Source organism: Desmodus rotundus, chromosome 1 (genome assembly GCF_022682495.2).
Source record: "Desmodus rotundus isolate HL8 chromosome 1, HLdesRot8A.1, whole genome shotgun sequence".
In the NCBI taxonomy this organism is placed as follows: domain Eukaryota; kingdom Metazoa; phylum Chordata; class Mammalia; order Chiroptera; family Phyllostomidae; genus Desmodus; species Desmodus rotundus.
This window is the reverse complement of record NC_071387.1, coordinates 97612435-97629625: the sequence shown is the minus strand read 5'-3', so window position 1 is coordinate 97629625 and position 17191 is coordinate 97612435.

The following is a 17191-nucleotide window of genomic DNA, read 5'->3' as shown; positions in this document are numbered from 1 at the left end:
CAGCCAACTGAGCCAGACCAGCCGGGGCTACCCTGTGAAGTTTTGGTTTCTTTGCATGTTGCGCACAGAAGTCCTCCTTCAGCTGTGTTTCCCAAATATTTTCATCCCAGTTTGTGGCCTGTCTTTTTGTTCTCTTAACAGAGTCTTTCACAAAATAGACATTTTACATTTTAATAAAGTCAACATCAGCAATTATTTCCTTTTTTTGACTGGCTGTAGATTTTATTTTTACATTTTTGCATTTATGTCTATGAACTCTTTTCAATGAATTCTTATGCAAGTTGCAAAGTTCGCGCCGACGTTGTTCTTTTCCAAACGGTCTCCACTTGTTGCGCCGCCCTTTGTGGTGCGGACTCCCTCTGTTGAATTGCGTTTGTCCCTTTGACGAGTCACTGGACCACATTTACATGGGTCTATTTTCTGTGTTTCCCCTTCTGTTCCATCCGCGTATTCTTCGCCAACATCACGCTCTCTGCGTGAGTGTAGCTTTATGATAAACGGCTGGATCCAGATTACCGTCAGTCTTACGCTGTGTAGTCTAGGGGTAGAAACAGGTTGCCATTTTTTTAACCTGGCAGTTTGATTGGGATTCCACTGAATCTCTAGATCAACTTAGAAAGAATTTTCGTTTTAACACGAGTGAATGTACTGCTACTAAACTAGGAATATCTTTTGTATTCATTTATATTTTATATTTTGTTTGATTTCTCTTAATTATGGTTCAATGTTTTCTGAATATATACATTTTTAAAAAAAGATTTTATTTATTTATTTTTAGAGATAGGGGAAGGGAAGGAGAAAGAGAGGGAGAGAAACATCAATGTGTGGTTGCCTCTTGTGTGCCCCTTGTTGGGGACCTAGCCTGCACCCCAGGCATGTGCCCTGGCTGGAAATTGAACCTGCGGCCCTTTGGTTTGCAGGCCGGCACTCAATCCATGAGCCCCACCAGCCGGGGCTGAATGCACACTTTTATATATTTCATTTGATTTATACGGAAGGACTTCAATTTTTGAAGTGCTATTGTAAATTATTCCTTTCATTTCAAATTCCGTTTTTTCCCTCTACATCATTGCTGATTGACTTAATCCACCCGGGCTGCTATAATACAGAAATTGGTTTCGCACAGTTTCGTGGGCTGGAAGTCTGAGATCGCAGTGCCCACAGTCAGGCGAAGGGCCTTTGTACTGGTGGCACACTTCTCGTGTCCTCACGGAGAGGAAGCTCTGGTTCCCGTTTAGGGGGCTCACTCCACTCATAAGGACCCCACCCTCAGGGCCTAACCACCTTCCGAAGCCCCCACCTTCTAACACCAACATCACATTGAGTGCTGGGATCCCAACACGTGAATTTTAGGGGAACACGAACATTCAGACTATAGCAGTGTTCTGTAGAAAAATCGATGGGCTTTCTATTGACCTCATACTTTGCTTTTTATTGTCTCTTAATTTCTCGATCACAGTGTGGGAACGGCAGGCTCTATTTCAGTTGGAATTTTCAAATTATGTCACTGAATTTCAGAGATTTCACTGGACCGACCTAAGGGGATGAACTGGCCTACGCTGTGCTGTGAGCGCGCAGTGTCCTGCGCTGCGCTCCGGCAGACAGCAGGGGGTGTTCAACCCCCACCCCCCGCCAATTCTGCTCGCATCTAGGAGAGGAGAGAACTGGACCAGAGCATGTGCTCCGCAGCTTGGGGACCCTCTGGGACTGCGGAGGACGGCGCGAGGAGATGGCTCCCCCTGGCAGGCCTGAGCGCGCAGCGGGGAGATTCGCTGTGGCTTTCCCAGAGCCGCCTGTCTCTTGTGGCAAGCACAGAACTCTCTTTTCTGTCCTTTTTTTCTCCTGTGCAATTTTTTCACTTTCGCACGAGTATTTCAGTAGCGCGTATTTTACAAAAGCCTCCCTTCATTAAGGCTTTGACCACTCATCCCTGTGGCGTGCCGGTGGTATTTCTTACAGGTTTCCGTTGTTTCCGGGGACAAGTCCGTGGATTAGTATTAACTGAAGTCCGTATCTTACTCGGGTTTCCTTCATTCTACTTTTTTCTACCGTTTGCTGTTACCATCCAGGGCACCATAGGACATTAGCCATGCATGTCTCTTCAGGCCCCCCTTGCTTTGACGTTTTCTTGGACTTGCCTTGTTCTGGTGGCTTTGCCAGTGTGGAGGGGACTGGTCAGGTGTTTTGTCGAACGTCTTGCCTTGGGGTTTACTTGGGTCATGAAGAGACTGTGGTTATGGGTTTTGAGGAGGCAGGTCACAGAGGTAAAGTGTTTTCTTATTATTTTATGTCAAAGTAGACCCTGCTCCCCAGGCAACTTATCACAAAGTCAGTGATAACTTTGGTCACCTGCCAAGGGAGTGCGTCAGGTTCCCGCGGTGACGTGACATCTTCCCCACGGGTGTCTTCTGTGGGAGGAAGTCACTACACCGAGCCCACAGTTCAGGGAGGGGGGTTAGCTCATTTCTTCCTGATGGATGGCCGAGTATCTGTATCAATTATTCGGAATTCTTCTGTACAGGATATTTCTATCCAATCTCATTAGAATCGCGTAATGATTTATTTTTAATGGTGTGGACACCTGGATGCTATTTCAAGCTCTCAGCTGTAACCCAGCACGACAAGGTTTTGTTGCTCAGCTCATTCCTGCTTTGGCCACGGAGGGCTCTTTCCATTGGATCCTCCTGGTTTTCTTTGACACAATTTCATCTTTATGGGTTTTTTTTTTATTTTTTGGTACTTCCTCACTTTCTGATACTTCACGTGGCTCATGTATTCACTGTCTCAGTTTTAGTATCGGCCATTTCTTCAAAGAGCCCTGGTTCCTTTTATTAGGAAATGGTGGCAAACACTCACATCTGGAGCTCCGTGCGCTCAGCTGAAAATGCAAGGAAATATATATGTGTATCTGAACTTACGCACACACACCTGATTATAAAGATTTCCATAAGGAACTGTCTGTCCATATTGGGCTGAAGATGAGTGTGTACTGCTGTCTCCGACCGGGTCCCTTGTCACGCGGGCTCAGGAACCTCCTCCTTCGCTTATTTGTGACTTCCTACTCGAACAGTGAGAAGCCTGGTTCCCACCTTCTGCCATTTATTTAATTCATTTTTCCATTCCCGATTACATGTGGAGTGGTTTCAGAAGTGTTCACTACTACTGAAATCCAGGGTCCTTACGACTTTGATTGAATTTAGCTTTGAATTCTAGCCCTAGAAATCATATTTCCCTATCTCTACACCCCTCATAGAGGTAGCCTCCCCTCGGCCCCCCGCCCTCCAGATAATCAGCAGCTTCTGAGGCAGAGAAGGCATTAGCCCAGACCTGGCTAGTGGCCACATGTCTGGACCTCTGGCAGGCTCAAGGCAACTTCTTGACCTGAGTTAGGTTTCAATTTCTGAGCCCTAAGATGGAATGACTCCTTTGCTACTTTTCCATGAAACTGGACAGAGGGTGCCACAGCTCACTTCAGAGCTATTTTTAAGACCTGAAGAAATGATGTATTACCCTTACCTCACCTTCCACCAACCAGCTCCCAACACAACCCGTCACCTCTAATCCATGGTGTCCTGTGATTTTGCCCCATACAATCTGTAACCTACATGCCACTGGGCAGTTGGGTCTTTAGAGCATTAGTTCCGTGCACTCTGGATTGGTCAGCTAAATATTAGACTATTTTGTGCCCTGGCTGGTGTGGCTCAGTGGGTTGAGTGCCGGCCTGTGAACCAAAGGGTCGCAGGTTCAATTCCCAGTCAGGGCATGTGCCTGGATTGCGGGCTTGGTCCCCAGTAGGGGGCGCATGAGGGGCAACCACACATTGATGTTTCTCGCCCTCTCTTTCTCCTTCCCGTTTGTTCTCTAAAAGTGAATAAATAAAATCTCAAGAAATTAATAAACTGTTTTCCTTTTTACTGGAAACTCCCGCTCGTGCAGTTCTTTCTGCCAGTGTGCACAGGCAGACAGCCTCAGGTATTGGGGTTCCGCTGCAATCTCTCCATGGGAAAGATCTGTAGAAAACAGAGTCTGTTACCCAAGGGGTGCAAGTCCCTTTTCCAACCCCCCTAAGTGGGGTTCTTTTTCTGTTGGGTGTTGTGAAACCAATAATGGAATTCAAAAGTAAGCAGTAATAGCTCAAGCTTTAATCAATGGCCAGGGAGTGGAGACACAAGAACACAGTCCTCAGATTCACTTCTGCTTCACTCAGGATGGAGGAGCCGTTGGTATTGGGAGGGGGTTGGTCTAGGTAGATGAGGGCAAGGAGTACTCATGCTTTTCCCAGGAAGGAGGCAGTGACCTTCTCAGAATCAGAGTTCTGCCTTGTTTCTGTCCTTTTACGGTTTCTACTGTTCGGTAGGAATGCCATTTAATATGGAGAACATATTCTGAGATCTGAGGTCTTCTGAAGGTCACGTTGGTGATCACCTTAGTCTTGGCTGGTTTTAACCAGTCTTTTCTTGAGAAGGAACTATTAAGCCTAGGCCCTCCTCTGCTCAAAGACAGAGTTAGGGCGGGGTAGGGATTTAGGCGGGTGACGTGCCTACTGTGAGGTAGCGAGTCCACTGTTTACGTACAGCACGTTTTGCTAAGCGTACAGATTCCGTTCATCTCCAAAGCTGCTTAGGTCAGCACCGTTTGTCCTAGCACCTGTGGTAAGTTTTTCTTCAAACATTTCTGATATAGTTTGATTCTTTGCCACATTCTGTATTCCGTCCTGTGACACTCCCACTTCCTAAATAACTTAGTCTGAATAGATTATGATTTACTTTGGGGTTGTAAGAATACATTGACAGTAAACAATGCGTAGTGGCAGGTGCCTGTTACTGAAGCATATAGGGGACACTTCAAACCCCCACCCCGTGATTCACCATCTCTGTAGTTGTGCCTTTTCCAGAATGAATGTCATAGAAATGGAGTTGATAGGCAGCTCAAGAGTTAAAGGTTTTAGCTGTAGTTACAGTTGATAGGCTTAAGCGGTTAATTCATATGGAAAGCTGTTGTTTCCGGAACAGGAATACAGGACCTAGTGACTCCGGGAGGTTGACAGCAATTCAACCTCTGTGCCCCAGGGGGTCTGCAAGATGGTGTCCGAGCCACAGCTCCACGGAGGGATGTCCAGCGACGCAGATGAAGAAGTACCGGGAGAGCCGCTGCAGGACTGCCGCTTGTCTGATGAACCTTTTCCCAGACCCCTTACCCACTTTTTCTTCTCCTTATAAAAGGCCGGCTTGGGACAAGACGCTACGATGGTGTTTAGCGTGATGACAGCCATCTTCTGAGGCCGCCAGCATCTGAGTAAAGCGCCCATAAAGATTCAATCCTTGTCTCGACTTACTGGCTCTGGGGGTGACAGGCAGCACGAACGCCACTTCTCTGGTTTCAGGGTCATGTGGTGTGTGGCCTCTTCGTATGGGATTCTTTCGTGTAAGATTCAGCCATGTCTTTGCATGGGTTGATGGTTCGTTCCTTTCTATTGCTGAGTAGTATTCCATTACTTGAATAGGGAAGGAGAAATACTTTTCCTTCTATTCTTCTAGGTTCTTGGCCAAGAACCCTCACCTTGACAGATTAACAGGAGGAAAATAGAAATTTAATAGCATGTATACCTCCCGTATACATGGCAGCTACCCAGGAAAACTGCGTAGCTCTGTGAAAAGGTCCAAGTCATCACTTTAGATAACATCTTCAGCTAGAAAAACCAAAGAAATATGTTGGGCGGAGAAGCCAGTTAAGGTAGGTTATCAGGCGCAGCACAGTAAACAAGGATATGGTTGTTGAGCAGATTTAAGCCCAGGCCTGTCTCCATTGCAAAGGCTCTCCGGAGCTTTAGTCATCCTTCTCTTCTTGGTACAGAGAGGGAGACACCCTTACAAATGGAGACTTTCCTTATAAAATGCAAGTTTTCCTCATAAAAGGGCAACTTCTATGGTTTTCAGGGATTCTCCTGTGTCTGCTGTTTTTAAAAAATTGCTCAGCTCAGCCCTGGCCAGTGAAGCTCAGTGGTTGGCGGTCATCCTGTAACCAAAATTTGCCGGTTCAACTCCTAGTCAGGGCACGTGCCTAGGTTTGCGGATTTGGGCCCTGGTCTGGGCGTGTGTGGGAGGCAGCATGTCCAGCTCCCCTTCACATGGATGTGCCCCAGTTTGCTTGTGCATTCATCTGTGAGGGACATAGTACATTTTAAGTGTTTAGCCATTGTGAATAGAACTGCTGTGCATAATTGCATGCTAGTCTTTGTTTGGACATAATTTTTCACAAAAACTCATAAATACTAGAGGCAGGATTTTTGGATCCTAAGATGAGACTTGTTTAACTTTGGAAAAAACTGCCAGCCTGTCTTCCAAAGTGGCTGTGTATTCCACCAGTAATGGAGTTCCTGCCAAAATGTGAGGAGTGGGTAAAGAGGAGCCCTTGGGGTGGGGTGGCGGCCCCGAGGTAGGCTCCTAACATGGGAGGGCAGTCAGAAGTTCAGAGCCTTTAGGCCCATCCGTGATCAGCCGAGACTAGTGTGCATGAGGCTCCTCTCTCTGCGTTCCTCTGTCTGTCTCTCTCTGTGACCTATGTGACCCCACATGCCCCTTGAGTCCTCACGTCCTCCCCATGTAGCCTTCAGCTACCCCAACCGGTCCTTCACCTGCCTCCTGTGAGACCCCCACGTGATCCTGAGATAGGGCATGTGGCAGAGCAGCTGCAGTCGGTAAAAGCTACAGGAGTGTCAAGAAGACGGAAGATCGCCTCCCACTGGATGTATGGCTTAAAAGTAGCGGAAACCAGCTTGATCCAACATGGTGACTAACTTCACTTATGGGTAGCCCCTAGCGTCGTTGTGTGCTCACTGTGGTACATTCGCATGCTAAACAGCACACGTGTACTCCGTGATCCGAAATGGAAAGCCCATATAAGGACACAGCATGGCTGACGGAGCTCCTGTGCGAAGTCTCCACTCCTTGCCCTCAAAGAACCTGAATATTCCTCCCCCTATTGAATATGCTAAACCTCCAATTAAAGAAACCTCAATAAAGGAAGCAAATTCTGCTAAAGGGGGGCTGCTCTGTCTGTGGAGTAGCCCACTCTCTGTCTTTACTGATAAATTCACTTTCTCTTTAAACTCTATGATGCGTGAATTTGAATTTTTCCTGCATGAAGCCAAGAACCCACCCTTGCATCATTCCCATGTGAACCCTTAGTGTCCCCACATGACCCAACGTGTCCCCCAGGTCACCATGTGACCCCACTGACCCCAATGTGACTTTCATGTGGCCTCCCACCTGACTCCCATGTGACCTCCTATAACTCCTATGACTCCTGCATGACCCAATGTGACTCCCTTGTGGCCCTTGCATGACCCCAGTGTGACCCTCCCCTCTAATGTTACCCCCATGTCCCCCAACTTGTCTCTTGCAGTTCCTTTATGTGGCCCCACGTGGTCCCCATAACCCCCATTTGCTTCCTTGTGGCTCCAGTATGCCCCCAAATCTCCCACATGCCCTCAGTGTGGGCGCCATGTTCCCCTAGGTGCCTTTTATGTGCCACCCAAGTGACTCCCGTGCGCCCTTCTCGTGGCCTCCAGGTGCTCCTTCCATGGCCTTCGTGTGCCCCTATGTCCCCATCCTGCTTCTCATGTGGCCACTGTGTGACCCTCATGTACACCCACAGTCTCTCAAGTGATCTCCACGACTCCCACCTGCCCCCATGTAGCCTAACACACACATGTGTGTATATGCACATGTACATATCTGTCCAGAAGGTGTCCAGCCATGTAGTATGAAAAATAGAGACATTTATTGAAGAAGATACAAGATACAAGGAATGTTGTACATAGGAAAATGACGCCTCAGTCCCCTTCAAAGTAGGCACCTTGGGACCTCACCCAGTTCTCCCAATTGCCATCAGCTGCCCTGTCGTATTTTCCTGAATCTCATCGATGGTCTGAAGTCTCTTCCCTTTCAAAGGTGATTTTAGTTTTGGGAAAATCCAGAAGTCACAAGGCACCAAATCTGGGCTGTGGCAGGGCTGAGTCACCTGGGTGATTTGATGTTTTGCCAGAAAACCCTGCACGAGACGTGATGCATGAGCGGACATGCTGCTGTGATGAAGCTGCCAGTCACCAGTTGCCCACGGCTGCGGCCTTCTGATTCATCCGAACAGTTTCCCCAGAGGAATGTTCGAGCTTAATGCAAAATGTGATGCAGATTCACTGCTCTACTCAGTCATTTTGAGTGTGACAGCCACACGGCACACATGCTCACTCAATGGTGTCTACACCCCCACTGACCAGTACAGTGAAGTCGTCATTGTTCACACACGCACATTCCAGTGCACTGTCCTTGGCTGCCAGGTTACATTGATGTCACTCAAACTGTTCTTGTTATACTAACAGGCTGGACAGACTGTACACACACACACACACGTGTATATGTGTGTATATATGTATATGCTATATTTATCTGCCGTATGGGGACCACACGGAGGTTACATGGAAGGTGCATATATGTTGTCTGGAAGGTAGTGTAGCATAGACTGATGTTTGTTTAGAATTCTCAACTTTGCTTAGGTTAACCTGTAAACCCACTTAGATCATCCTAACTATTATAAGGGAAGTTAACTGCATTCTGTGATTTGCTGACACTTCGATGGAAGGGCAGAGACTGAATTAGTTATACTTTTTTACACACCTGTGCCATCCCAACACTGACAGTCGCCAGACACGTCTTTTCAGGGAGAAGCTGGCATGATCTGCAGAACCACAGGACTACCCCCACTCACACCAGCCTGGGGTGACCGAGGCAGCCCGGAGGGCCCTCTCTGACCTCACGAACTTTTCTCACTGTGCCCTCATTCTAACACTAAAATCTCCTCCAAAGGTGGAGACTTCCCACCATTTTCGAACAGATGATGTGTGTATATGAAGGTGTGTTTGCTAACTCAGGCACAGGAATGTCCCCACCTGTACATGACATGAGGAAGCTCACCTTGGTGTTTATGCCTAATTTCCCTGAGAGGATGAATCCAATCCTTTGTTCGGGGTGCACTGCTTTGGAAGTGATCCCCAGTGTGTTTCTTGAGAGCTGGCAAGCAATAAAGTTCCTTTTTATAAAATCATCTTGGAGTTGTCTTTTGGATGGTGACACTGAGTAATTGGACCTGGTTCAGTCTGGTAACACCTTCATGGCCCCCAAGCACCCCCCACGTGGTGCCCAGAGGGTGAAATAAATATACACCTGAACAGTTTAGAAGAAGCTTTAAAAAAAATAATGCAACCGAACCCAGTTTCGGGTGCCTGCCCCAACAAAAGCCGAACTCGTGAGGCAGACGCTGGTGAGAAGGAAGAGGCTGATTCAAGCTCAGGCCCCTGGGAAGATGGGGTCTCTCGTCCCAAACCCCATCCTATCAGCGCTGGTCACACTAGCAAATTGTATGAGGCTGAAACACGGGGAGCGAAAGCTGCGGGCGTGCAGGGTGTCCGTGTGGGGCGTGCAGGGCGTCTGTGTGGGGCGTGCAGGGTGTCTGTGTGGGGCCTGCAGGGTGTCTGTGTGGGGCCTGCAGGGTGTCTGTGTGGGGCGTGCAGGGTGTCTGTGTGGGGCGTGCAGGACGTCTGTGTGGGGCGTGCAGGACGTCTGTGTGGGGCCTGCAGGGTGTCTGTGTGGGGCCTGCAGGGTGTCTGTGTGGGGCCTGCAGGGTGTCTGTGTGGGGCGTGCAGGGTGTGCAGGCTGCACAGGCCATCTTCCTGTGGGCGTTGATATGGATCTCTTATGGCCGGCATCCTGGAGTTGGCCATCTGGTTTCTTATCAGCTGAACTCCTGGGGCACTGAGGTCAGGCTACTTCCTAGGTTCCCACAGGAAGAGAAACTGCTGAAGTGTGAGGTATACTAAGAAAACTTTTAACATGCAAGCACAAGTTTCGAGAGGAAAATCAGGTTAGAATAAGAAGCTGGGTTTAACATTTATTCAGAGTCGTATTTAATGATCCATTTTGCATAAGGTCTGCTGAAATTGTCTCCCCAGAGAAGGGGAGCAGGCAGGGACCGTGGTGCCTGCCCAAAGCTGCTGCTTTGCAGGGACGGTGAGAGGCACCTCGGGTTTTGTGCTGAACGTGGCTGTGGAGAGATCAGCACAGTAACGACACATGGGGCGGCTGGGGGTGGTGCTCATTTTCACAAACTTGATGGTTTAGGGCGCACGGATGACTCCGATCAGGGTGGCCCTTCCTGCCTGGCTTCTTTCACTTCGGATGTCTCCAACGTTCGTCTATGTGACATACAAGGATGTGTCCTGATGTGTGTCAGCACTTCGTTCATTTTCTCATTGGGAGTAAATGTATTTCCACACGTTCACCATTTCAGCCGTTGGAAGCATACAGTTCCGTGGCATTCACTGCATGCACGTGTTATACAAACGACGGCGACACCGTTCCCCTCCAGAACCTTTTCATTTTCCTTGAGTGAAACTCTGCGTGCACTGAACACTGACTCCCCATTCCCCTCCCCCAGCCCTGGCCCCCACACTCTGCTTTCCGCCTCTGAATTTGATCTCTAGATACCTTATGTAAGTGCGATTATGTAATATTTGTCTTTCTGTGGCTGTGTTATTCACAGCACATCCGTGTTGTTGCATGGGTCAGAATTTCCTCAGTTTTTAAAAAAAGATTTCATTTATTGTTTGGGGAGAGGGGAAGGGAGGGAGAAAGAGAGGGAGAGAAACATCCATGCGTGGTTGCTTCTCCTGCGCCCCCAACCGGTGACCTGGCTCTCAGCCAAGGCTTGTGCCCTGACTGGGAATCCAATCTGTGCTCTTTGGTTCACAGGCCGGCATTCAACCAACGGAGCCACACCAGCCAGGGGCAGATTTCCTCAGCGTTTGAGGCTGTGTATACACCACATCTTATTTATTCACCCATTACTGGAACTTGGGTTGCTTCGGCTACTGTGTGTAATGTTTCCGTGAGTACGAGCGTACAAGCCTCTGTCCCAGTCTCCAGTTTCCAAGCTGCTGTATGTGCCTGGAAGTGGAGTTGCTGAGTCATACATTACTCCTGTGTTTTAAGTTCTGGGGAACTGCCGTACTGTTTTCCACAGTAGCTGCACCATTTTATTTATTCCCTTATGTGGCACAATAATAACTCAGCTTATGGGTTTACCACGTTTTGTGAATCCACTCACCCGTCGCTGGGCACTTGCGTTGGTTCCGTCTTTGGCTACTGTGAATAGTGCTGCTGTGAACATTTGGTAAAAGCTTTTGTTTGAATACCTTTTACAATTTGGTTTTTGAACCGTATGGTGATTGTTGGTTTTAGGAAACGCCAAACTATTGCGCACATAGGCTGCTCCATTTTCCTTTTGCACAATGTCTATGGGCTCCAATTTCTCTACGTCATCGCTGACATTTGTTATTTTTAGTTTTCTCGATTACAGCCATTCTAGGGTGTGGGAAGGGGCACCCCGCTGCGGCTTTACTTTGTATTTCCACGATGATTCAAGGGTGTTCAACATCTTTTCACGCGCTTCTTGGCCATTTTATGTCTTCTCAGGAGAAGAGTTTATTCAAGTCCGTCTTTAAAATGTAGCTTTTCGTCTTTTTGTTGATGAGTTGTAAAAGTTCTTTGTATATTCTGGATATCAGATATGTAATGTACAAATACATCTTCTACTCTGTGAGCTGTCTTTTCAATCTCTGGACAGCTTCTTTTGAGACACGAAAGCCTTTAGTAGTGAGGAAAGCTCATGGCCTGAAGGCGGAGCAGAGTGCGGTGGCTACCGTGTGAGAAGGTGTCCTCGGACTGGAGGATGACGCAGCAGCCCTACAGAACGTAACAGAATTGTCGCGGGGCGATCACTTACGGGGAGATTGGGTTGGAGCAGAACAGTCGACCCAGCAATTCTGTGCAGATTCTTCTCCACTCACACACCCCCGTTACAGTGCTTTTTAAATAGTGTAACCTGGGTACTGATGAATGACCGGCAGGACAAAGGGACAAAGGACACAGCATTGCCAGGGGCCATGCCTGATGATTGCTTATAATCAACACTATTCCCAGTGTGATATTTGTCTCGGTTGTCATACCATTCTGGCTCTTACTAACAAAAATATTATGGCTACATTTTAAGGAACACGATAGTCATCAACTAGAAAGCTTTGGTATGTTTACAACGGACAGGGAGATTGGTCAAAGGTCACAGCGTGAAGGGACAGAGAGAGAGAGACAGTTTTGTTCACATGGGCATCTATACACCACCCCTGTGGGACATCTCTGTGGCCCCCACGATCTTATCTGCCCACCTTCCTGAGAGTCCCTGGGGCCAGAGAGCGGGAGGGGCCTGCATGCTTATAGAGACCGCAACCGCAAAAGCAAAGCAAGCCTCCTAGCCATGAGAGAATTCCTTAAATAGCCGAACCCGGGTTCCAGGGAGAAAAGCAAGCTAATGACTAAATGCATCAGTGAGGGAAATCTGATAAACCTTATTTACAGCATAGTGCATAAACAAGGGCTAGTAATGTTGATTCCTAAGAGGGAATGTGAGGACAATATTCTCGTTTAGCGTCAGCCCCGGTCCCATACTGTACTGCAATGAGAAAGTATAAAGCCATTCTGTTTTGCAAAACCAGTTTTTTCATTTGAGCCGTTCCTTGGCAGCAAGAAAATGCTCTGTTTAGAATCATTTAAGGCAGCTGCGTGAACTTAGCCAAGGCTAGGATTTCCAGGTTGGTGCTAATTCTGGCATACGGGGTTAGAAAATGGATACAGGCAATTTTCACCAGGACAGACTGTGAGTCCACTGGGACTGCAGAGCAGGTAAGTTTAAGGGGGTTCCTGGTAAAGTGTCACGCATTTCTCCTGGTAAGGTAGGAAAGCCCAGTGTAGTGTGGCCCGTCCACCCATAAGGGAGATACGACCATAAATGTGTGCCACATATTTAGATACATTTTGGGGTGGTCAGAAAGACACCTGCCTTTAAAGGCTTGTTCTCTCTTCCTATCCAATCAGTGTCTAAACCCTGTGCATTATTTGACGAGCAGTGGGTGGGAGTCACCCCATGTGTCCACGCCCACGAGGGGTGTGGTCACTCCGCTCTATACAAAGCGCAGCAAACACAGCCGGTCTTCCCTGTTCAGTACACACCCGACTTAAGCCGTCCCGAATGTGATAAGCAGTGGGGATCGTAGAAAAGTTAGTGTGATGTCTAAGTAGATCAGAGACACACTTTTTAGTAAGTTCACAATTAAAGGAGGGACCGCTCGCCCTGATCCTGGAAGTCAAACTTCTCAGGTTCTCATGGGTAGGTAGCTTGTCCCATCCACTGCAACCCAACAGAGACGTGGAAGGGGAGCACCACCCAAGGCCTCCCTTCCACGCTGGGCACGGGCCGCAGGGCACAGACCCCGAGGTCAGGTTGAGTGTGTATTTCTGCTTCAGGGGCTGCTCAGGGGAGGAAGGTATTGCCCGACCTCCAGGCACAGTTCCCAGGAAGAGCAAACTAAGGGCGGTAAGAGACGGTCAGCAGCCTGTGGCGGGGGGAGGTCCTCTCCTGCAGTCACGACAGAGCCGGCAGTTTCATCCTGCGTCAAAATGTACGCAGCCTGTGGTTTCTGGGCAGGAGCCACACGCCCCATGTGTTGCCCGAGGGCCGAGCGTGCCAGGGTTATTTGCAATATGAGCGGGTGGCAAAAGCCCACGCTGCGCGGCCAGTTACAGCCAGTGCTCTTTAGTACTGACTTTTGTCCACTGTGGTCATACACAGAATGGCTAGGCCCGGACTCCAGCAGGATTAAAGGGGGCCCCTTTAGCTGGCCGGGATATTTCTCACTCTGGCGAGAAGTATCCTATCCGACCTGGGGGAAGTTGCCAGTCCAAGCCCTACTCAGTGTCCCCTGCCCTGGTTTGGTGTCTGAAGGAGCTCTGCGTAGTAGTTGACCTTGGCTCCTTACCAGCTGTGGCATTAAGGCACCAGGCTGTAGCGCTCTAACAGACACGGGCAGTGGGGTGTCCCGTGTAGCAGTTCCCAAGGCTGGTGGGGAGCTAACCCTGTGTTGGTACCTGCTGCATTTACTTTCCCAGCCACTTCGGCAATGACCTTCAGCCACTTAGTGCAAGGTGCAGAATTGTAACAGAGCCCACACAGCTGTGCCTTTAGCACATCAGGCTTCTTGCCCTGGCCGGGTGGCTTAGTTGGTTGGAGCACCGTCCCGTACTCTAAAAGACTGTGGTCAGGGCACATGCTGAGGTTGCAGGTTTGATCCCTGGTCAGGGTGTGTCTGGGAGGAAACTGATCCAAGTTTCTCTGTCTCTCTCTCCCCTTTCCTCTCTCTAAAATCGATAAACGTATCCTTGGGCAAGGATTAAAAAAAAATACTATGCTTCTTTAGGGATGGGGACTGTACCTTTTATTGATGAGGGCATCTCTCGGGGAGGGCCTGTAGTGGGGGCTCAGGTGGGCTCGTAATGCATCAGCCCCAGACGGCCTGTCACTCATCGCAGGGAGGACCGGAGCAACGCGCTGTTGCAAATACGCCATTTCTGCAGGGTGCAGGTTTGGGCAACAGCTGAAGCAGGTTTCGTAAAGAATCCATCTATTTACTACCTCTCGATTGGGACGGAAGTTCTTGCTGTAACTGGCAGCTCTTTGTAAGGGGCTCCACCTGCAGGAGAGCTGTATCATTGCCAATAATTGCTGTCTATTGGGGCGTATTCAATTTTTGGCCCTCTCTGTAACTGGGACCAAAAGCTAAGGGGCATGAGCTCCTTTTGCATTTTTTTTGTTGTCCTGCCTGCTGGGGCTGCTGAAACATCTCAGTCAAATGGCGACTCTGCCTGTGAGGTCCCCACAGCTTGGACCTGTCTGACCAGCATTTTTGCTTCCTCAGAGGCAGCGTGTTGTTGGGCCCCTAGTCCCTCGTATGTCCCTTCTTCACTAGGTGATGTAATGGGCGAAAGCACTGCACTCAGTGGGGTATAAAGCTCACAAATACCCCCGGATTCCCACGCAAGCCTGTCCCTCTTTCACATTTCTTCGTACGGGGGAGGCTGGTGCTCGAGCAGCCTCAGAGGCAACACAGGCCTCACCGAGCCCCACAGCTCCCCAAAGCTTCACTGCTGTAGATGGTGCAGTAGAACTTGCCAGTTTCTCTGTAGCAGAGGCAAACCTTCACGATTGACACTGTGACATCAGTATAATGCTCCCATGCCTCAGCGTTTGGGAAAGAAAACAGTGACAGGCCCTGAGCCACTACCCTATGGCACACGATGGGGCTACGTAAACAGCCTTGGAGGAGCACTTGGAAAGTGTGACCCGAGTAGAGAACACATTTTATTTTTTTAACCTTTAACTGAATTTATTGGGGGTGATATTGGTTAATAAAGTTACATAAGTTTCAGTCCTGGTGTGGCTCAGTGGATTGAGCTCCAGGACCTGAAAGGTCACTGGTTCAATTTCCAGTCATAGCACATGCCTGGGTTGTGGGCCAGGTCCCCAGTAGGGGGTGTGCAAGAGACAACCGACCTGATGTTTGTCTCCCTCTCTTTCTCCCTCCCTTCCCATCTCTGAAAAAAAAATAAATAAAATCTTAAAAAAAAGAAGAACTTAAAAAAAAACGGTTAACCTACTTCTAGAAACACAAAACATACACTCATGGGCATTTTCAATACAAGAAAACTTAAATTTGTTTGCTTTAATTTCTTAAAACTACTAGACAAAGCACTAGCTTGTATTTTTATTTACAGCATACTCCATACTCTAATGTAATCTATCTTAAATCCAAAAAAGGTAACCAAAGGTTCTGGAAAATCGTAATTTAACAGCGCGCTCAGCTTGTTTTGAAGCTAAGATGAAGCCTGAAAAGATAAAAGCACTGCAATCCCCGGAACAAAGGACCTCTGGGTGCCATTTATGCGAAGAGGATCTAGCGTTCCAGCTAAGATGGAGGCGTAGGTAGAAACCCTTCGCTTCCTCGCACAACCAAAAGGAGAAAAACAACCAATCTAAAACCAATAAACAACCAGACGTGCCAGAAAATCAAACTGCATGGAACTCCAACAACCACGGAATTAAACAAAAATTCAATGAGAACAAAATGAGAACAACCAGACTGGTAAGATGGAGGACAGAGAGAAACCTCGGTGAGGCCGTGGACTGCGAGGGAGGGGCTGACTTAAGGGGAAACTGAGACTCAGGGCTGACTGTGGACTACGGTGGTTGCCGCAGTAGGAGATACTCCCAGTCTCACAGGAGTTCATTGGAAAGTGTGCTAGAGACGAGCAGGTGAGCTGCACTGCTCCCTCTCTGGCCCCTCCCCCACAGGCAGCACTGCAGGGCAGCAAGGAGGGTTGCCCTGCCTGGGGGAATACCTAAGGCCCCCCGCCCCACACTTACAACTTATCAGGGGCCTCGAAAGATCAGTGCAAAACCTCAGAAAGAGAGCTAAGCAAGGAGGATATAGCCAACCTATCTGATGGAGAATTTAAAGTTCTGGTTGTTGGGAACTGCCCTGCCTGGTTTCAGAAACTGTAACCCCCCATGGCTAAGGCTGAGTAAAGAGATCTTGGGACCATAATCCATTAAGAAGACAAAGCTTATTTTCCTTGTGCCACCTCTGCCCCCTTTTACTTCACCCTGCTTGGCCCCGGGCTGATGACTGGTTAGCCAAAGACAGGTAAGATTTCTCAAAGGAGAGATGACCTACGACAGGCATGATCTCCAAGGGGCCCTCAGGGAAGGACTTGGGGGACTATAGAGAAAGGGGGTGATGGACACTTGCCCCTCGGCTTTGACATGTCCTGCCCCTCATTCTGTCTGCAGGAAGTCTCCTAATCTCTTGGCTGCCTTACTTCCCCTGCTCGATTTAAGCCTGAAACAATGTCGGAGGTGAGTACAGCCCTGTGCTGGAAAGGGCGGGTTTCCTGGGGTGATCAGGCCTAAGAAAGAATGCATAAAATCCTATGAAACCTGCTTTGCTAATACTCTCAATTTAAATGATAAGGGTCCAAGCATGAAATGAGTTTGTTCCCTAAAGTTTTATGGTCCTTTAGCTATCTGACCCTGACTCAAAATAAGCCCTCAGAGTTCTTTCAATGTTATTTATTGTTTGATCCTTACTGCCTGACAATGATTGATGAGCTGTATTCCTATGTAAATTAAACCAATATAAGCTCATTGAGGAACAGACTCCTGGCCCTTCTCCTTTGAGAGATCGGCCACC